The sequence below is a fragment of the Puma concolor genome, chromosome C2, assembly GCF_028749965.1.
Source record: "Puma concolor isolate L17-30 chromosome C2, mPumCon1.1.hap2, whole genome shotgun sequence".
NCBI classification, from domain to species: Eukaryota; Metazoa; Chordata; class Mammalia; order Carnivora; family Felidae; genus Puma; species Puma concolor.
Window position 1 is genome coordinate 41,896,094 of NC_141675.1, and position 22,938 is coordinate 41,919,031.

General features: G+C 35.7%; 1 long non-coding RNA gene across 3 annotated transcripts in view; it reads left to right on the plus strand.

The window, feature by feature from the left end:
* LOC147577213 (uncharacterized) overlaps positions 1 to 22,938 on the plus strand; it is a 410,290-nt gene that overhangs the window by 8,429 nt on the left and 378,923 nt on the right. For all 3 annotated transcript variants that reach the window (XR_015240031.1, XR_015240030.1, XR_015240032.1), the window contains exon 2: positions 22,788 to 22,839. This is a non-coding gene — a long non-coding RNA (uncharacterized LOC147577213). The remainder of the gene's footprint in view (positions 1 to 22,787; positions 22,840 to 22,938) is intronic.

Below are 22,938 nucleotides of genomic sequence, written 5' to 3' on the forward strand. Positions count from 1 at the left end.
TGCACATTTTAAATCATGTTTGCTTTTTTAACTGTTCAGTAAATAATATCACATGAGTTTTTTATATAATTTGAATATAATCCTTTATCAAATATATAATTTGCAAATATCTCATTTTATTCATTAGGTTGCCTTTTCATTTTGTTGTTTCTTTTGTTATGCAGAAGTTTTTTAGTTTGATGTAATCTCATTTATTTATTTTTGCTTTTGTTACTTGTGCTTTTAGTGTCGTATCCAAAAAAATTATTGCCAAGACAATGTCAAAGAGCTTTCCTTATGTATTCTTCTCAGAGGTTCAGGTATTATGTTTAAGTCTTTAATCCATTTTGAATTAATTTTTTGTGAATGGTATAAAATAGGGGTCCAGTTTCATTCTTCTGTATGTGATTATCCAGTTTTCTCAATACCATTTATTGAAGAAAGAGTCCTTTCCCCATTGAGTATTCTTGCCTTCTTTTGTCAAATATTAGTTGTTTGTACATGTGAGGGTCTATTTCTGGGCTCTTGATTTTGTTCCATTAATCTATGTATCTGTTTTTATGCCAATGTCATACTGTCTGGATTATTATAGTTTTGTAATACAATTTGAAATCAGAAAGTGTGATGCTCCCAGCTTCAGTCATCACTCTTAGGATTGCTTTGGCTGTCTGGAGCCCTAAGTGATTCCATAAAGATTTTTGGATTGTTTTTCTATTTCTGTGAAAAATGCTGCTAGAATTTTGTTAGGAATTTCTTTGAACCGACAGATGGCTTTGAGTAGATATGAACATGTTAACAATATTTATTCTTCTAATCCGTTACATGGGATATCTTCCTATTCATTTATGCCTTCATTTTTTTTTTTTTTTCATCAATGTCTTCCAGTTTTCAGTGTACAGGTCATTGTTCTTGTTTAAGTTTTTAAGTATTTTATTGTTTTTGATGCTGTTGTGAATGGGATCAATTCATTTATTTTTCAGATATTTTGTTGTTCATGTATAGGAATGCTAGTGATTTGTGCATGCTGGTTTTGTATCCTGCAAGTGGAATAATTAGGATTTTTTATATATAAGATCATACCATTTGCAGCAGAGACAAATTTACTACTTTTCAATTTGGGTGCCTTTTATTTTTTTTTTCTTGCTTGATTGGTGTGGCTGGGATTTTCAGTACCATGTTTAATAATAGTGAGAGTGGTCACTTTTGTTTTTGTCTTGATGTTGGAGGAAAAGCTTTCAACTTTTTTTCAACTTTTTGAGCAAGATGTTGGCCGTTGGCTTATTATACATGTCCTTTATTATGTTGAAGTATATTTCTTCTATATCCAGTTTGTTGAGAGTTTTTATCATGAAAGGATGTTGGATTTTGTCAAATGCCTTTTCTGCTTCTATTGAGATGATCATGATTTTTTATCTTTTATTCTATTAATGTGATGTATTACATTATGTATTCATATAATAATGAAACGATTTTGTATTTCAAGGATGAACCCCAGCTGATCATGGTGTACGGTCCTTTTAAAGTATTATTGAATTTAGTTTTCTAACATTTTCATGAAACTTTTTGCATCATGTGAAACAGGGATGTTGGCCTATAACCTTTTGTTTGTTTGTTTTTTAGTGTTTTTATCTAACTTTGGTATCAGGGTAATGCTGGTGTTGTAAAAAAATTTTGGAAGTGTTCCCTACTCTTCAATTCTTTGGAAGAATTTGAGGAATTAGTGTTAATTTTTCTTTAAATGTTTGGTAGACTTTACCAGGGAAACCACTTGGCCCAGGACTTTTTTTCTGTTCAGACATTTTTGGTTATTGATTCAATCTCAATATTGGTTTGTTCTATTTTCACAATTCAGTCTTGGTAGGTTGTATGTTTCTAGAAACTTGTGTATTTCTCTGAGGTTATCCAGTTGGTTGGCATGTAATCATTCATAGTAGTCTCTTATAATCCTTTTTTTCATCTGTGGTTTCAGTTGTAATGTCTCCTTTTTCATTTCTGATTTTCTGTATTTTATTCTTTTTTTCTTAGTCAATGAAAAGTTTGTTTATTTTGTTTATCTTTTCAAAAAACTGCTCTTAATTTCATTTGACCTTTTCTATTGTTTTATGGTCTCCATTTATTTTTGCTGTGTTCTTTGTCATTTCTTTCCTTCTACTACATTTGGGTTTAGTTTGATCTTCTTTTTCTAGTTCCTTGAGGTGTAAAGTTAGATTGCTTATTTGCAATCTTTCTTTTTTTCTTAATGTAGGCATTTATTGCTATAAACTTCCCTGTTTCAGTTGCTTTGCTGAATCTTATAAGTTTTGGTATTGTGTTTCTGTTTTCATTTGTTTATATGTATATCTATATATATCTCTCTCTCTATATATACACGCATGTATATATACATACGTATATATATACATGCGTGTATATGTATATATATATATATATATATATATATTTGAGATTTCCCCTTCGAGTTCTTCTTGACCCATTAATTGTTCAGGACTGTTTTGTTTAATTTCCACATATTTGTTAATTTTTCAGTTTTATTGCTACTTATTTCTAGTCTTAGACCACTGTGTTCAGAAAAGATACTTGGTATGATTTCAGTCTTATTAAATTTATTAAGACATATTTTGTAACCCATCATATGATCTACCTCTGAAATTGCTTTTTCTACACTTGAGAAGAATGTGTATGTTGCTGCTTTTGGATACAGTGTTCTGTACATATCTTTTAGGTCCATTTGGCCTAAAGTATAATTCCAGTCCATGTTCATATTTATTTTTTGTCTGGATTATCCATTGTCAGGAGTAGGGTATTAAAGTCTCCAACTACTATTGTATTGTTAATTTCTCCCTTCAGATCTGTAGTATTTGCTTAATATATTTAGGTACCCTAATGTTGGGTGCATATATATTTATGATGATTGTATCCTTTTGATGAATCGACACCTTTATTGTTACATAATGACCTTCTTTGTCTACCGTTTCTAGCTTAAAGTCTGTTTTGTTTTTTTTTTTTCTTATATAAGTATAGCTAACACTGCTCTCTTTTGGTTTCCACTTCATGGAAGATCTTTTTCCATCACTTCACTTTGAGACTGTGTGTGTTCCTAAATCTGAAGTGAGCCTCTTAGAGGCAGTGTTTATTTGGGTCTCATTTTTTTTAGCCACCCAGCCATTCAATGCCTTTTGATTGGATAATTGAATCTATTTAAATTTAAGTCCTTGCTTATTGGTAAGTACACTAATGCCATTTTATTAATCTGGCTCTTTTGTAGTTTCCTTGTTCTATTCTTCTTCTCTAGCTGTCCCCCTTTGATAATTAATGATTTTTCATAATGGAATGCTTTGATTTCCTTCTCTTTGTCTTTTGTGTATTTAGTGTAGGTTTTTTTGTTCTGTGGTTGCTGTGAAGCTTACATAAAGCATTATGTATAAAAACAGTCTATTTTAAGCTGATAACTTTGATCACATACAAAAATTTACCATTTAGTCCCCTCTTTAAAGTGTTTGATGTCAGGTTTATCTTTTTTTATATTGTGTGTTTATTAACAAATTATTTTAGCTATAGTTATTTCACTGTCCTTTAACCTTTATACTAGAGTTAAGTGGTTAATGGGCTACCATATGAGCATATTAATATCTAATATTATGGTATTAGAATACTCTGAATTTGACTGTGTGCTTATTTTTATCAATTTGTTTATATTTTCATATGTTTTCATGTTAATAATCGCTGTTCTTTCAACTCAAAGAACTCACTTCAGGATTTCTTAATAAAATAACGTCTATTGGTGATGACTCCCTCAGCACTGTTTGTATGGAATCTTCTTTTTTTCTCTTTAATTTCTGAAAGACAAATTTTCCAGATAGAGTATTCTTGGTTGACAGTTTTTTTTTTCTTTCAGCATTTTGACTATATCATATTTACTCTGTAATGGCCTATAAGATTTCTGCTGAGAAATCTAGTAGTCCAGTGGGGGTTCCATGGTAATTTACAAACTTCTTTTCCCTGCTGCCTTTAAGATTTTTTTCTTTGATTTTTTTTTTTTACAGTTTTACTATAATGTGTCTTGGAGAAGAGTTCTTTATTTGAGTTTGTTTGGTGACCTATACATTTCATAAACTTGGATGTCCAAATATCTCCCCAGATTTGGGAAGTTCTCAGTCATTATTTCCTTAAATAAGCTTTAAGCACCCTTTCCCCTCTGTTCTGCTTCTGGGACCCAAATAATTAGCAAATTGTTGCTCTTGCTGGTATCCTATAGATTATGTAGGCCTTCTTCATTATTTCTCATTCTTTTTTCTTTGTTCTTCTCCAGCGGAATAATTTAAAAGATCTTGTCTTCTAATTCACAGACTCTTTCTTCTGCTTGATCCATTCTTCTGTTGATTCTTCCTATTGCATTTTTCATTTCATTCGCTGTATTCTTCAGCTTCAGAATTTTTGTTTGGTTCTTATTTATTATTTCTAACTCTTCATTAAACTTCTCATTTTGTTCATGTATTATTTTCCTGATTTTGTTGAATAGTCTTCCTGTATTTCTTATAGCTCACTGAGCTTCCCTGAAACAATTATTTTGAATTCCTTATCATAAATTGCAGATATTCATGTTTTCACAGTTGGTTACTGAAAGATTATTATGGTCCTTGCTCGTGTCATGTTTCTTTGATTTTTCATGTTCCTCGAAGTCTTGTGTTGCTACCTTTGCATTGAGTAACAATAACTTCCTCCAGTCTTTACTGACTGACTGGAGAGAAATGTCTTCTGTCCACCCTCTAGTTATTCTGCAACATTCTCAGACCTTCTCCAGATACATCCGATCCATGTTTCTTGCTCCCTCTTGTGGTAGAAATTCAAAACAAGCATTAAAAAAAAAATCAACTCTGCAATGCACCTATCTGGGTGCTGACAATCTCCCTCTCATTTTCCTAAGGGTGGAGCTAAAGGTCAAGTGTGTGGTGTCTTCTGGTCCTGAAGATTAGGGGCCAGCTGTTTGCATGTGCTCACCAGTCATCTTGAAAAGCTCAATTGTCACTGTCATTGGGAATATACTGAAGGTATCAGCCACAGGGTTGGGGTGTGAGTTAGATGTGCAGACTGCTGGTGGTGCCTATGGGCCAACTGACAAAATCTGTTAGTGAAGTGTCCGTAGTGATTGTGGGTTGGCTTTTTGATGGAGTCTGTGACACAGTAGGATCCCCATGTCCCATTAATCCCCCGTGAGAATCTTATCCACTGCTTTCAGCTACCTCCCTACCCCAAACTCATGCAACTCATGACTTAATACTTTGGATGTGACAAGAAAGAAATGGGCCTCTTGGGCAGTTTCCTGCACAGCTGGAGAGCTAGGCACTTACTCATATGTTCTTACTTTCCCTTGTAGGAGAAATCATGGGCCAAGAAAATCTCTTCTGGCATTGAACTGTGCTGCCTTGGTAGAGGGGTGATGTGTTGAACTGTTTCTCTTCTCCAGTGAGTACAAACTTATATAATTTTGCTTTACTGGTGTGCTAGAACTTCTCTGCTAGAAACTTGACTTCACAAAGGATCTCTCATTTGTGGGTGGTTGTCTGAGACAGTGTTCCCCAGATCTCCTGGAGTGCAGTCAAGAGGGGCTAGAGCCAGGATTGAGGTTGATATACCTATTACTCAATGCAGGGCCAGGGAGTACTTCTCCTGTGTACTTTGGCATGTGGCGTTGCATCTAACATCTCTCATAAGGTACTTTTGTCTGTGGATGGATGCCAAATTATCGTTGCGAGAGGATATGAGCAAGGGGCATCTTTTTTGGCCATTTGCTGATGTCACTACTGAAGCCAGTTTTAGTTAGCTAAATATTTGCTGAATATTTACTTTATCTCCACCAGGTTGACAGTTTGTGATGGAGTAGAGATTAAGTAGACTTACGTGTCAGGGAGGCTGCAGTGTGCAAAGCCATAACAAAGTAAGAGAACATTTATTCTTAATTTCAGTACATGATAGAAATGTGGACCCCCAAAAGGGTATTTGTAAATGTTTGCTATGTCAGCATTTTTTATATGTAGGGAATTGGTTCCATGTGTATTAAAATATTTGGATCACTCCAACTCAAAAGGAAGGAGAAAACCATAAAATGGGTAATCTAGGCAATTAATAAGGTTTTTACAAGTTCTTTTTTTAAGTTTATATATTTATATAAATAATATATTTATTATATTTGTAAATATTTATATATTATATTATATATAGTTATATTTATTTATATATTATATATTTATATTTATAAACATTTATGTATTTATTTTGAAAGAGAGAGAGTGTGTGAGCAGAAGAGGGGCAGAAAGAGGGGAGAGAGAGAATCCCAAGCAGGCTCCATGTTGTCAGCACAGATCCTGCCACAGGGCTTAATCTCACACACTATGAGATCATGACCTGAGCCAAAATCAAGATTTGGATTCAACTGACTGAGGCACCCAGGTGCCAATAAAAGTTAATTCTTGATGTAGTAAAACCATACCCATCCATACTAGCCCATTGGTATCACAAGCAATGGTAAAATCTGTATATGTAATACAAATCTACTTGGGCTCACTATGCAAGGTTATTTCTAGTGTCAATGACAATGGCAGAATATGAGAGTGAAGGGCATGAGTGTCTTCAGCTTACTAGGTATCACCCAATTGCTCTCAAAAGTTGTACTGATTTACACTCTTATCTTAAATATGAGTTGTCATTTTCTTACATGTTTCTAAATGTTTGCCAATCTGAAAATGTGAAATATCTCACTGTTATAATTTGTATTTACTGGAGACAAATGAGGTTGAACAACTTTTGTTTTCTATTGGCAGTTTTGCACATGTCTCATATCTCCTGATCATTTTTCTTTTTAAGTTTTTTTTCATGTTTATTTATTTATTGGGGAGGGGAGGCAGAGAAAGAGGGAGAGAGAATCTCAAGCAGCTAATAGTGCAGAGCCCACTGCAGGGTTCGGTCTCACAAACTGTGAGATGAAGAGCTGAGCCAAAATCAAGAGTTGGATGCTCTGCTGACTGAGACACTCAGGGGTCCCTGATAATTTTTTCTTTAAAATTTTTTACTGAGGGATAATTGATACACAGTGATATATTAGTTTCAGCAGTGAAACATACTGAATTGACAATTTCATACGTTACTCATGCTCATGACAATAAGGGTGGTTACCATTTTTTGTCCTATTTTTTATTTTTGGGGGGATGTTGAATTGTATAAGTTCTTTTTATATTTTGGATATATATTTATATATATTAGGATACATCCTAATTATATGTATCATTTGCAAATATTTTCTCCTATTCATTAGGTAGCCTTTTTGTTTTGTTGATGATTTCATTTGCTGTGCAAAAGCTTTTTATATGGAGGTAGTCCTTATAGTTTACTTTTGCTTTTGTTTCTCTTTCCTGAGAAGACATATCCATAACTATGTTGCCAAGGCCAATGCCCAAGAGATCACTGCCTTTGTTTTTTTTCTTTGTTTTTGTTTTGTTTTGTTTTTTACGAGTTTTATGTTTTCAACTCTCACAATTAGGTTCTTAATCCATTTTTGGTTTGTTTTTGTGTATGTTGCAACAGTGTGGTCCAGTTTCATTCTTTTTCATGTAGCTTTCTAGTTTTCTCAATACCATTTGTTGAAAAGACTGTCTTTTCCCCATTGTATATATTTGGCTCCTTTATCATGGATTAATTGGCCATATAGGTGTGGGTTTATTTCTGGGCTATCATATTCCATTTATCTAGAAGTCTGTTTTTGTGCCAGTACCATGCTGTTTTGATTACTACAGCTTTCTAATATATCTTCAAATCTAGAATTGTGATGCATCCAGCTTTGCTTTTCTTTCTCAAGATTGCTTTGGCTATTCGAGGTCTTTTGTGTTTTCATACAAATTTTAGTATTGTATATTTCAGTTCTGTGAAAGATGCTACTTCTCTGAAAGGTGTATTTTGATAGGGATTGCATTGAATCTATAGATTGCTTTGGGTAGTATGGACATTTAACAGTATTAATTCTTCCAATACATGAGCATGATATGTTTTTTATTTGTTTATGTTGTCTTTGATTTCTTTTATCAATGTCTTCTAGTTTTCAGAGTATAGGTCTTTTTTACCCCTTTGGTTAAATATATTCCTACGTATTTTATTCTTTTTGAGCAACTGCAAATGGGATTGCTTTCTTAATTTCACTTTCCAATAGTTCATTATTAGTGTATAAAAACACAATAGATTTGTGTATTAATTTTGTATTCATCAACTTTACTGAATTGATTTATTACTTCTAATAGTTTTTTGGTAGAGTCTTTAGGGTTTTTTATGTATAGTGTCATGTCACTATCTGCAGCTAGTGACAGTTTTACTTCTTCCTTGCCAATTTGGCTGCCTTTTTTTTTTTTTTTTCCATTTTCTTGTCTGATTGTTGTGGCTAGGACTTCCAGTATTATGTTGGATAAAAGTGGTGGACATCCCTGTCTTATTCCTGACTTAGAGAGAAGGCTGTCAGTTTTTCACCACTGAGTATGATTTTAGCATTAAGTTTTTCAGATGTGGACTTCATTGAGATGTTTCTGTAAACCCAGTTTGTCGAGGGTGTTTATCACTAATGGATGTTGTATTTTGTCAAATACTTTTTCGGTATCAATTGAGATTATCGTATAGTTTTTATCCTTCCTGTTGTTAATGTGATGTACCATATTGATTGATTTGCAAATATTGAGCTACCCTTGCATCCCTTGCATAATGCATGATTATGGTGAGTGAATCTTTTAATGTACTGTTGAATTGGGTTTGCTAATATTTTGTTGAGAGTTTTTGAGTCTATGCTCATCAGAGATACTGGCCTATAGTTGTTTTTTTTTTTTTTTTTTTTTTTTTTTGTACTATCTCTGTCTTGTTTTGGTATCAGAGTAATGCTGACTTCATAGAATGGGGTTAGAAGTTTTCCTTTCTCTTCTATTTTTTTGTAATAGTTTGAGAAAAATAGGTATTAACTCTTCTTTAATGTTTGGTAGAATTCACCTGTGATGCCATCTGGTCCTAGACTTTTATTTGTTGGGAGTTTTTTGATTACTAATTCAATTTTATTACTAGTAATTAGTCTGTTCAACTTTTCTATCTTTTCCTGATTCAGCTTTGGGGAATTGTTAGTTTCTAGAAATTTACCCATTTTTTTTTAGGGTTGCCAATTTGTTGGCATATAATTTTTTGCAGTAGTTTCATAATTTTTTGTAATTCTGTGGTATAGATGGCTATTTCTCCTCCTTCATTTAAAAATTTTTTTTTAACATTTATTTATTTTTGAGACAGAGAGAGAGACAGAGCATGAACGGGGGAGGGGCAGAGAGAGAGGGAGACACAGAATCGGAAGCAGGCTCCAGGCTCTGAGCCATCAGCCCAGAGCCCGACGCAGGGCTCGAACTCACGGGCCGCGAGATTGTGACCTGAGTTGAAGTCGGACGCTCAACTGACTGAGCCACCCAGGCTCCCCTCCTCCTTCATTTTTTATTTTACTTGCGTTCTTTCTTTTTTTTTTTTTTTTTAATTTTCTTTTTTCTTTTTTCTTTTTCTGTTTTGATGAGCCTTAGCTGTAAGGTTTTATCAATTTTGGTTTTCTTTTCAAAGGACTAGTTCTTGATTTCACTGATCCTTTTTGATTAGTCTCCCCTTTCATTTATTTCCACTCTAATCTTTTTTTTTCTACTTGATTTGAGCTTAACTTGTTCTTTTTTTTTTTCTTTTTTCTATCTCTTTTAGGTATAGGCTAGGTTATTTATACTATATTCTTTCTATTCCTTGAGGTAGGCTTGTATCACTATAAACTTCCCCTTTAGGACTGCTTTTGCTGTGCATATAGATTTTAGACCATTGTATTTTCATTTCCATTTGTTTCCATGTATCTTTTGTGTTTCCTGTGATTTTTTTATGGACCCATGAGTTGATTAATAGCATGTTGTTTGGCCTCCATGTGTTTGTGTTTTTTCCAGTTTTTTTTTTCCTTGTAATTTATTTCTAGTTTTATACAATTTTGATCAGAAAAGATGCTTGATATGATTTCAGTGTTCACCAACTTATTGAGACCTGTCTTGTGACCCAAAATATGATCTCTCCTGGAGAATGTTCCATGTGTGCTTGAAAAGAATGAATTCTTCTGTTTTTGGATGGAAGATTCTGTATGTATCTGTTAGGTCCATCTGGTCTAATTTGTCATTTAAAGCCAGTGTTTCTTTTTTGATTTTTTTTGTCTGGATAATCTGTTCATTGATGTAAATGAGGTATTAAAGTCTCCTACTGTCATTTTATTTACTGTCAGTTTTTGCCTTTGTGTCTGTTACTGTTTGCTTCATGTGTTTAGGTGCTCCTATGTTTGGTGCATAGATATTTGCAATGTTATATTTTCTTGTTGGATTGATCCCTCTATCATTATGTAATGCCTTTCTTTATCTCTTGATACAGTATTTGCTTTATTATTTAAAAAAATTTTAACGTTTATTCATTTTTGGGAGACAGAGACAGAGTGTGAGCAGAGGATGGGCAGAGAGCGAGGGAGACACAGAATCTGAAGCAGGCTCCAGGCTCCAAGCTGTCAGCACAGAGCCTGACACAGGGCTCAAACTCATGAACAGCGAGGTCATGACCTGAGCCAAAGTCGGACACTTTACTGACTGAGCCACCCAGGCACCCCGCTGTACTTTTTTTTAATGTTTATTTATTTTTGAGAGAGAGAGAGTGCAAGCAGGGGAGGGGTAGAGAGAGGGAGGCAGATGCTCTGAGGCAGGCTCCACACTGCCAACACAGAGCCTGATCTGGGACTCGAACTCACAAATTGTGAGATCATGACCTGAGCCAAAAACAAGAGTCGGATGCTCAACCAACCAAGCCACCCAGGCACCCCCATAGAGTCTTTGTTTTAATGTCTACTTTGTCTGATATAAATATTGCTACCCCAGCTTTTATTTTTTTCGCCGGCTTTTATTTATGGACTATCTTTTTCAGGTTACTTCACTTTCAGTCTCTGTCTTTAGGTCTGAAGTGAATATTTTATAAGCAGCATATAGATGGATGCTGTATTTTTATCCATTCAGTCACCCTATGTCTTTTGATTGGAACATTTAGTCTATTTATATTTACAGTAATTATTGATAGGTATGTTTTTACTGCTATTTTGTTAATTGTTTTCTGGTTGTTTTTTGTAGTTTTTCTCTATTTTTTCTTCCTTTGCTCTCTTCCCTTTGTGGTTTGATGGCTTTCTGTAGTGTTAAGTTTGGTTTCCTATTTATTTTTTGTGTATCTATTGTAAGTTTTTGATTTATGGTTACTAATAGGTTCATATGTAACATCTTATGTGGATAGTGGGCTATAGTATGTTCACAGTCACTTAAATTTTACACATTTTAAAGGCACTAGATTTTTATTCCCCTCTCCACATTTTATGTATATGATATCACATTTTATGTCTTTCTTATTTTATGTCTCCCTTGTCTAACTTTTGTAGAATATAATTGATTATATAACTTAAGTGTTTTAACCTTCATATGAGCTTTGCAAATGATTAATCTATTACCTTTACTGTGTGTAGCTTTCACCCATGAAATTTTTCTTTTGTAATTTTGGTCTAGTGAAGGCCTGTCCTTCTGCTTAAATAATTCCCTTTAACATTTTTTGTAAGGATAATTTAGTGGTGATTAATTCCCTTAATTTTTGTGTGGGGAACTCTTTATCTCTCCTTCAATTCTGAATGATAATCTTGTGAGGTACAATGTTCTTGGCTGTAGGTTTTTTCTTTTTAGCACTTTGAATATGTATGCCACTCCCATCTAGCCTGCAAAGTTTCTGCTGAGAAGTCAGCTGATAGCCTTATGGGGTTTCCCTTGTATGTAACTGTGTTCTCTTGCTGCTTTTAAGTTCTATCATTACTTTCTTCCATTTTAATTATTATGTGTTCTAGTGTGGACCTCTTAGGTTCATAGTAGGGGCTTTCTGTGCTTCCTGGACCTGGATGCCTATTTCCTTTTCCAGATTAGGGAAGTATTCAGCTATTATTTTTTCAAATAAATTTTCTGCCTCTTTATCACTTCTGGGATTCATATAATGTGAATATTATTACATTGATGTTGCAGGGATCCTTTAACCTATTCTCACTTTTTGTTATTCATTTTTCTTTTTGTTGTTCAGTTTGATTCCTTTCCATAATCCTGTCTCCAAGACTGCTAATCCTTTCTTCTGCATCCTGGAATCTGTTGTTTTCTCCTAGTACATTCTTTATTTTAGTTATTGAATTCTTCAGTTCTAACAGGTCTTTTTTTATATTTTATGTATATTTTTGTTGATGTTTTCACTGAATTTGTTAATTTTTTCCCCTCAAGTCCAATGATTATTTTAAGGACTATGACTTTGAACTCTTCGTCAGGCATATTGCTTATCTCCATTTCATTCAGCTCTTTTGCTGTGATTTTGTCTTGTTCTTTCATTTGTGGCAATTCCTTTATCTCCTCAATTTCTCTCTCTATGTTTCTATGTATCAGGTAGGCCAGGTATATCTCCTGGTCTTTAAAAAGTAGTGGCCTTGTGTAGAAGAGGTCCTGTGGTGCCACATAGCACACGTCGCTCTTGTCACTAGAACCAGGTGCTCCAGAGGTATTCCCATGTGGGCTGTGTGCACCATTCTGTTATGGCAGAGTCAAGATTGCCTTTAGCGCAGGTGGTTGCATTGACCTGCTTTGCCTGCTGAAGGTGCACTGTCAGGGTTTGCTCCCCATGCTACTGATAGGCCCAGTTGCGCCCACCACAGCCTCATTGGTGGACGTGACCAGTACTCATCCTAGCTGTCTGCAGTTAGGCGGCCAAGTAACTACAGGCATACCAAAGGGCAGGGCTTGCTCCTTGCCCAACTATCTAAGAAATCTGGTGGCAGGAGTTGTTGTCACACTGGTAGTTGGTAATATCTCCCCACCTACCCAGGGCAGAAGTAATTTTAGAATGGCATAGGTCCAGCATAGGCTGCCTCCTGGGTGTGGCAGGGCAGGAGATGTCTTGTAGGGATAGGCCGGTTAGTTGGGTGGAGTGGGTCCACAAGGGAATGTTGGGATGGGGCAGGTAGTGCTGGCAAGGTGGATGGAGAGTGTTAGCATTGGCTCCTGTCTATCTAGGGTGGGGGAGGGGAAGATAAATGGTGTCTGCCAGTACTTTTGTTCCCAGAGAAATCTCCTACAGATCCCTGCCTCTCTAGTGCAAGTTCTAACATTAGTTAATAAATCTTCAAGTATACTTGAGGCAGTTTTCAAAATGCTGCTTCCATGCAGTGTCTCCTGCCAAGTTATTATGCTGGCTCTTTAAGGGCGGGGTCTTGGTTTCCTATTGCCCTCAGGCTCTCCTGGATTTAAGCCTGCTGACTTTTAAAGCTCCTAGAGTTAAGCCCCCTGGTTTTTTTTTGTTTTTTTGTTTTTTTGTTTTTTTTTTTTTAATTTTTTTTTTTTCAACGTTTATTTATTTTTGGGACAGAGAGAGACAGAGCATGAACGGGGGAGGGGCAGAGAGAGAGGGAGACACAGAATCGGAAACAGGCTCCAGGCTCTGAGCCATCAGCCCAGAGCCCGACGCGGGGCTCGAACTCACGGACCGCAAGATCGTGACCTGGCTGAAGTCGGACGCTTAACCGACTGCGCCACCCAGGCGCCCCGCCCCCTGGTTTTTAAAAGCAAGACATTATGGGGACTTGTCCTCCCAGTGTGGGTCCCCAGGGCTGGGGATGCCCAGAGTGGGGGGTATGATCTTCTTGCTTCTCGATGCTTATGATGTCCCTCTCATTTGTGGTTAGTCACTCCAGAGGTTTAGTTCCCAACCACACATCTCTTCCCCTCCTACCTTTTTGGGTGGTCTTCTCACTAGGACTAGCTGTGGAAGATTTGTTCTGCCAGTGTGCAGGTCATTTTCAGATTTAGTTGCATAGGTGTATCTATTGACTTGGTGTGTCTGTGGGACAAGTTGAGCTCAGGATCTTTCTACTCAAGAGGCTCTCTGTTTGTCATTTTTCTATTAGGGTATTTGTCTTTTTATTATTGATTTAGTATAATTCTTTATGAATTAAATTTCTGTAAAAAATTACATCAACTGTAATTGATGTAACTGTAATGTGTTATAAGACCATATGAAAATTGGGAGTGTGTATGGAGAAAATATTCTCCTTTTTCACCGTAGCAGACACTGTTGGTTGACAGCCTGGTATCTATGAGCCTCTTCTATAGATGATGATATATTATCTACTAGTTGCTTTCTCATTTTTCACTCTACCTTTCTTTCTTACCAGCACACCTGATTTAAATGGAGGTGCAAATGAATTTGTCTAAAAAGCTACTTCCTGGTTCTCTTTGTAAAATAGACAAACATGAGACATAATGCTCTTCTATGGGATAGGAACTGCTGTGTAGAATTCTGGAAAAACTCCTTTAGAGGGGACAAACTTAACTGGAATATATGTTTGAATTTCATTCTACTTACCCTTCCTGCCTGCAACATGGCCTCAGTGATAGGGGATGGTGGAGAAGGCATTACTCTGACCCTGAGGTGAAAGACACACCCTGAAAATGGAGATCAAAAATAAGGGAACTAAAGTAGTAAAGGTTTTGTAGAGGGGCTGCATTTTTCCTAGACTGTCAACTTTAAAATTTCTTGCTGCGGAAAAAATTCCTAATGGATTAAAAACCCATTCCATAGTGTTGCTGTTACATGTAGCCTAGCACAATTCTTAACTGATAAAGGGGCTATAAGAACTTTGATTTTGTTGTAGATGGCAAGAAAGTCCTATGTCACCATAAATTACTTCCTAAGAAAAATTTTAACATTTTACATCATATATTCAAATTAGATTTCTCCAAAAGAGAATAGACAATATGTTAGTCCAAATATCTTAATATTGATGAAATGTGAGATCGGTTTCCTTCCAGTAAATGTTGCCTTTTGTTTTGTTTTTTTGTTTTTTTGTTTTTTTTTTTTTTGGAATATTTGATTGGAGGAATAAACTCAAGGACGGGTCTACAGAGGGGGCTTAAGTCACAAGTGACAACCCAGAGTTGTCAGAGGTGCGGATATTGCAGAAAACAAAACAGGTAAAATTCCTGCTTTTCTGAAACTTAGGCTTGTACTTTTGGGAGAGAGACTATTAATAGACCTCTGATTCCATAAAATAGGGAATGGTAAATTAAATGAAGAAAAATTAGGCAGAATAAGGGGACTGCAAGTTCGGAATGCTTGGAGGTTGTCAGAGAGGTGGCTCCCTCTTAGGTAGACTTGTCGGTAAGGCTTTCCTCATGAGAGGATTGTTGAGCATCTGCGTGAAGTGAGGAAATAAACCACAGGCCAGCTGTGTGGCAGAACTGTTCCAGGCAGAGGGACTACCCAGTGCAAAGACCTCTAGATCAGTGAGGAGCAAAGGAAGCATAAGAGAGAATAGGTGAGGGGGGAGAACAAGCTTGGGGACGACACCATGTTGGCCCTGTTAACGACCTTTCATTATTTTGAGACCTAAATATGTATATTTAAATGTAAATATAAATATATAAATATATATGTATATAATATAGCCTATAATGTATAAAGTGCATGGCAGATAGCTTGCGCCTTACAAAACGTTTAATAAATTTTTATATCTGACATACCAATATTCTTTGAACTACATGTAGATCAGCATTTGCTGTATGACAGCGTGTGAGTTTCTAAGAAGTGTCTCCTTTATTTCTGTGAATTTAAAGGAAATGTATTCCCTGTGCCACCTCCATTGGCCGGGTCCAACATTGTGAGCCGATGGTTCGTGAGCAGAGCATAGCTATGTTACAGCCCCACTCCTGTCCTTGGTGTTCACAATTGGCATGATCCCACAGGGTGGCCTTGGCAAGGACTCTGCCTTGATCATTTTATTTCTAGCCCTTACTATAATTTGCAGTTCTAAAATAATGGACATAGAATAAATTTATAGATGTCTCAGGTTGTTACATGAGTTTACTTATTTGAAGATCCCATCAGTTGTGTATCATCTTATTTTTCCTGAAAGTATTTTTAAGAATGATGTGTGAACATCAGCAGAGTAGTCATATAATTTTTTTTTTCCATTCAAGTGTTTTTTTTTTTTCCTCAAGAACGTGAATGAGGTTTTACACATCTTCCTGACTTCTTTGTCAGTGAAATAATAGATGGGGGAGCCAGGTGACAAAGCATTCTTTCTTTACTTCTGTTTCTTCCCTTTAGTTCCAGGATATCTTTCCTTTTCTTACATCAGGTAGTTATTATCAGACCCTGGTAATAGTTCCACTTGTCCCTTCTTGAAACATCATTTAAATTTTAGTGCCACGTTTGAATTATACAAGCATTTTAAACTCAAGGAAGATGTAGAGACTGTAAATTCCCATGATGTGAGGTTCTTCCTTTCACCATGATTAATACTTGCGGCAGGAAGGATGGAATAAAGAATATTGTGCATGCTGGAATTTTACAGTCACTCGTGTACCCTGGGGGGTGGAAGTTGCAAGGAAGCTCAGATTCCTGTTCTCTTTATATATACATCAATTTTTTTTTTGAAAAAAAAAAAAAAAAAGTTCAATAGGTCCAGGGAAGAGATTACTGAGTCTGCTCAGTCCTGCTGGTGTATGCCTGCTGAGCTGGGGTAGAGGGTCACACAGCTATCCTTGCCATGCTCCAAGGAGGAGGCCTGCTGTGGCTAAAGTATATGTTCTTATTAAATATATATCATGATGTACCTCTGTTGATATTGCTAAACTTCTACCATAAAAAGAGTTGCGTATAAACAACAGAGCTAAATTCAGGTTTCCTCAGGAACCTTAGCCTTAAAACTTGCTTAATAGAATATTAACCTAAGAGGTAGTTCTTTTATATATATATTTTTTTGTTGTTATTTTGTTTTGTTTTGTTTTGTTTTTTTGTCCCAGACACAAGTACACAGTGCAATTTTAAGTATTTGTAACATTATGGTAAACTACATTGAGAACATACAGTTTTATGCTGTCAGTTACATTGACCAAACCTTGGTTTCCTTATTAAGAATAGTATAACCAAAATTCTCACAGCTTTCTGCCAATTTGTAGGAATGTCTTTGTTCCTATACAAATATTCAATTTTCTTAGAAGGGGAAACAATAAGAGCAACCTAACTTGTTATTTGCTGTGTATGTAACGAGCTCAGATGGTACATTGTGAATTCTGTTGCCTCAAATCTAGCTTAAGTACCATTATTTATTTATGGAATGGTTGTTTCTAATATAGGCAAATGAAAGTGGTTCTGTTAAATCTAAATTTTTTTTTAATGGAACTACTATGTAACACAGTGTGACATTGACTTACTACAGCATATATTTCTGATTCTAGATTTAAGAGTCAATATATTCTGACGTAACTGCAAAGCTCTAAGGAACTGTAATGCCAATCATGGATATATAAATAGGTGATATTCATCTTTATATATTTCAGTGTTTTCAGAGAAAAGCATTGAAACCATAAAAAGTGAAAATTATCCACAGAATAATGTTATCTACAGGGTTTCTGACTTGTATATAATGCTGATGTTTACGTGAGTCTTTAAAAAAGACCACCATTTAGAATTACCATCGTTAAGATTAAATCTTGCTTAGATGATGGGTTATCCATCCCTGGCATATTAGCCATTTACTTCTAAGATGAAGCTATTTTATTCCTTGTCATCACATAGCCATAAAAATTGCAGGCAGTGAGAAGTTAGCAATGGCTGCTTCACAGACCCACAGCAATACTTAGTAACAGATTTTCAAAGCAGTTCAAAGAGTCCAGTTTCCATCTGTGTTTGGTGAAGGGTGCACAAACCTTGAGGCCATCTGAAAACTCAGCTTCATCTCTAACACTTGGAATAACAAAGGTGTTATTTTTCAAAGCTGCATTCTTCCCTCCTGGGGTGGCTGTGCAGATTCAGTTCAGGGAAGGTGGGAAACTTCAGAGCAGGTATTCTCCTTCTAGACTTTGCCTCCTTCAGGGAGTTCCTTTGAGGGTGTCACAATGGTGGCCTCCTGAATATGGGTTATTGCCAATAGAGGCCAAGAGTTAATGAACCTTATAGACAAATACCTTCTGATTTTCTGAGCAAAATATCTGTGTAGAACCAGCATCTCCTTTCTTCCAGACTGGGAGTGCTATTTAATCAGAAGAAAGTAGAGGGTGCTCTCTGCCCACATTATACTGAGGAATGCAGCACGAACATCAAAACTCCATTTCATTCAGCTACATTTCTAAAACTAAGGCTGCAAATGTTGGGAAAGAGATGGTTGAATGTCCTTGTCTTTGGTTTGCTATGAATGGGTGTAAGATTTCGATGGATTATAATTATTTTTTTCTGCTTTTGTTTGGCATCTCATGTATTAATTATCTGGCATGCTCTTTGACATAGTGTCTTTATAAAAGACTAACATAAATTACACAAATGCACAATTAATGAGACATTAATGAGAATACAGATATTTGCTGTTTGCTGTCTCTTTGTGATATATTCCTGTCATCCTAAGAAAGAAAAGTCAAGAACAAACGTGAGCAGTTCACTCAGATGTGTTCTTTAATTTTTTGACTTTCTGAGTTATTCTGATGTCTCAAAGCTTATTCGGAATTTTATTCTTAATTCCTTTTAGATAATTCAAATAATATCACATTATTTTTCCATTTACTCCAAATTCCAATAGCTAATGGGTAGTTTTATTTGAGAATATATTATCTGAAAAATATATACCTTTCATAAAAATCACTGATTGATCTAACATAAAATGTGCTTATGAGAACCAAAAGTTTTATTTTAAAGGGTTGACAAAAGACCCACTTTAATGTGAGAAAAGTGCAAGTTAATGATAGAGATCATAGAGCTTATATATAAGGATTATGTCATTATACCTAGGTTTTCTTATTTTTAAAATCCCTTCATAAATAAAACCCCTTAATAAATAAAATTTACTTATTTAGTACATAAATAACAAAAGTCCTTAGTAAGTAAAAAAAAAAAAAATGTACTTCTGACCTTACAATGAAAAACATTATTTTGATATGACAAAGCATTCTGTCTCAAGTTAAAAAAGAGATTTTCCGTGACCACATTTCAAGCATAATTAAGATAGATAAAAAACAAATGGATTAACATCAGGCGGTGAGCCCCTTCTCAGGGGGCTGTGGTACAAAGGGTTCGGCAGGACTGTACTGCTCTCAAGTTTCTGGTCACATCCCCACCCACACTGAAGGCAGGCTATAAGCAGTGGTAGTCCTGAGCGCAGAATGGCACAAGGCAAGACTGTTGTACGTACAGAACCGACGTGGAAGAAGATATAATGACCAATCCGCTGCTGCTGCCTTTGCGTGTAAAACTTGCTTTCCTGTCTGTGCAATATTTCCCTATCGGTGCATGTACAGGGGCACTAAAATAAAGTGAAAAGCAAGGGCCTAAGAAAAAGTCTTAAGCAGATTATACATAAAAAGTGGCCATAATAAAACAGTGTAAGGGAAAGTACCCAAGAGCTGTTGGGACACTGAGTACATAATAATCTTCAGTACAGACCTGTGCCTTCCTTTACAGCACTCACAGTTTAGTGAGAAAGCAAAAATATATTAAAAAATAATAGTGTTGAGCATAGTAATGAAACAAACAAACAAACAAATAAATAAATAAATAAATAAATAAATAAATAAATAAATAAAATACTAAGAATGCATATGGTAAGGGCAGCGAACTAAAGACATCTGGGGCAATGTAATTATGGAAAATGTATTGTTGTTTGAGGCTGGTTTTTGAAGTTCAGTTTATGCCAAACCAATTGATTTGAATGTATCATGATTTTTCTATCTCCTGGATCTTTGTTTTTCTCCAATATCTCTGAGTCCTATTTTTTTAAATCACGATTTCTGCTCATAAATCTTTTTTTAAATGTTTGTTTTGAGAGCGAGCATGAGCGGGGCAGGGACAGAGAGAAAGAGAAGGAGAGAGAGAATCCCAAGCAGGACCCCTGCTTCTAGCTCAGAGCTCGATGCGGGCTTGATCTCATGCACCATGAGATCATGAGCTGAGCCAAAATCAAGAGTCAGATGCTTATCCGACTGAGCCAACCAGATGCTCCTTCTCATAAATCTTTATGTAATCATTCTGATATTAAAGCATAAAGGCAGTTCTTATGCTTACTTTATTAACTCTCTTAGATAAACTAAATCCATAACCTCTTACTGGATTGTGACCTTGATGAGGGTACAGGTTGTTGCTTGTTTTGTTTCTGTATGTGTAACTCTTAGTAAAACTTACGAATATACTCATGAATGAACCTACAAGTCAATTAACATTGGGATTTTAGAGCTGGAATTTTTATTAGCCTAATTTCAAAAAGATTCAGAAAAGTAAAGAAGTGATGCCAGGGGAATGAAGCAAAGTGACATCCAGGGTCATAAGAGGGAATTTAGGGAAGAAATTCAGCTAAAACCTGAAGCTCAGAACTAACTGCGATTTTGGGTAGTGGGCATGCAGAAATCTTCTTGGAATGATGCTTTAACCCAAGGACATTGAACATAAGAAAGACCAGTTGGGAGTTATTTTTGATCTTAATCTTTGATCTTACATAGTCAGCTTACAGGCAAACCCATTCATAAATATGGCCAGTTGATTTTCTCTCATTGATACAGTCATATTCTAGCCATGGTTCTCAACCCTTGAGCATTTAGAGATAATAAGGGCATTTTATCTATCTCTGTGGCTGGAGTAGGCCGGGGGCATTTAGTGAATGGGAGGCAGGAATGCTCCATGTTCTGCGATTCCAAGGATAGTCTACCCCCTGGAAGAATCATTCTACCCTGGACTGCCAGTAGTGTTTTTCTTGAGAAATCTTTTTAAAAGTCTTTCTCACTTTTCTAGAAAAGTTTAAAGATTTTTATTTTATTTGCTATATTTTTTACATTTAAGTGTGTATTTTATGTCATAGTTCTAGAAATACTACCCCAAATCTATAGTATATTTTTGTAAAGCTCCATTTTTATGCTTATGAGTTAGTTTTTTTTCAATTGCAAATATACTGCATATTCATAATAGAAATGTCCAAAGAACAAAATTAAAAACAAAGGTAATTTTTCCTCCAGAGAGTCATACTATTAACATTTTTAACATTTCAATGTTTCTCTTTTCAGGTTTGTGTGTCTGCGTATATACATATTAAAAAGTGTCAAATTGCATATATTGCTTATAATATATTTTTGCTAACTATAAAATAAATCAAGAACAATTTTCTAAGCTAGAAGATAGTTTTAATGAAAGTATTTTAGATGGCTGCATAGCGTTACATCACATAATACACATTTTTTCATGTAAATAATGTTGAGAAGTATATCCTGGTATCTAAGTCATTGAGCTTGCCCCATGTTATATCCCAAGGGTAAATTCGAGGAGAGAGAGAGAGAGAGAGAGAGAGAGAGAGAGAGAGAGAGAGAAAGAAAAATTGGGAGACAGAAGACTGTCATGGTATTTAGATATTTGTTTTTTTCTTTGTAGGAGACCAATAGAAGCAGAAGTGTTCTGTTTTTACTTCTACTTGTGTCAGTAACCTCTCATTTGTAATGTATATACATTTACTCAAGTTAAGTAGAAAGGAAATGGTGTTTAAATGCATGGAAGAATACTGAGACTAAGAATTGAAAATGGGAGCTGGAGAGTTCAGAGCTGAGGCTACTGGTTCAGGCTCATGGCCTCCAGGTCCACTCACCTTTCCTTCTGTGGAGGAATCTGACTCAAGACAGATTGAGGGAATTTGATAATAGATCAGGGAGAGAAGCAGAGTTAGAATGAGGGTCTCCTGGTTTCATAGGTCAGGTTCCTTTCACTCTTAGCATGTTATTGGCTCTTTGATTCAGCATGTAAGACAAAATTCTTGGCAGTCAGCTGCTGACTTATTCATTCTTAATTCTCAGAGATTAAGACATTGAAGACACACACACGCACACACAAATAATTGCTGAATAGATAAGTAAATACATAAATAGGTGAATGTATTATGTAAGTGTATGAAGAAGCATTTAGAGACTGGCTGCGTACATCTAACACATGAATGATACTTACTGGGCTATCAGATTTGGTCATCTACATGTAAGAGCAATTGACTTATTCTCTGATTCTTTTTCTTAGATAGCTGTTTTATAAAATGATCATGAATGTCAACAGTAGCAAGAATGACAGAGAAAGGCAAATTTTTATGTATGGTGATTCCAGATAGTCTTGGAGATAATTCCAGCTAGAATCTTATATATTTACAGATAGAGAATGAATGACTCTCCTAGAGGGATACTGTGCAGTAAAAAAGATCACTGGATTGGGGAGCCTGTGTGGCTCAGTCAGTTAAGCGTCCGACTTGGGCTCAGGTCATGATCTCACAGCTTGTGAGTTCGAGCCCCGCGTCGGGCTCAGTGCTGACAGCTCGGAGCCTGGAGCCTGCTTTGGATTCCGTGTCTCCCTCTCTCTCTGCCCCTGCCCTGCTTAATATGTCTTTCTCTCTCTCAAAAATAAATAAACATTAAAAAAAATTAAAAAAATGGTAACATATGAACAAGTTGGATTCTCTACCCTATCACCTGATACTCTTCAAAAAGTGTCTATCTATAAGAATAAACTGAATCTCTGGTAACTGAAGAGTCTAGATTTTTAGTATGATCTAGTTTCCGTAAGAGGCAATAAAGAGATTATTGAAACATTTCTCCCTGGTTTCACCTTTCTATGATCGTCTCTATCGACAGAGACAAATAATGCTCATTAAATATGTGCTTTTCTATGTTTTCCAGCGTCAGTTGCAGTTAGATGTGACCATGTGATCGTGTTCTGGCAAACAGGAAGGTAAGTGGAAGTTGTGAATTACTTCCTTAGCACTGTGTTTCTCCTTGATCTTTCTTTTCCCGGCCAAGAAAACATAGGGGGCCACATGTTAGGATGGCA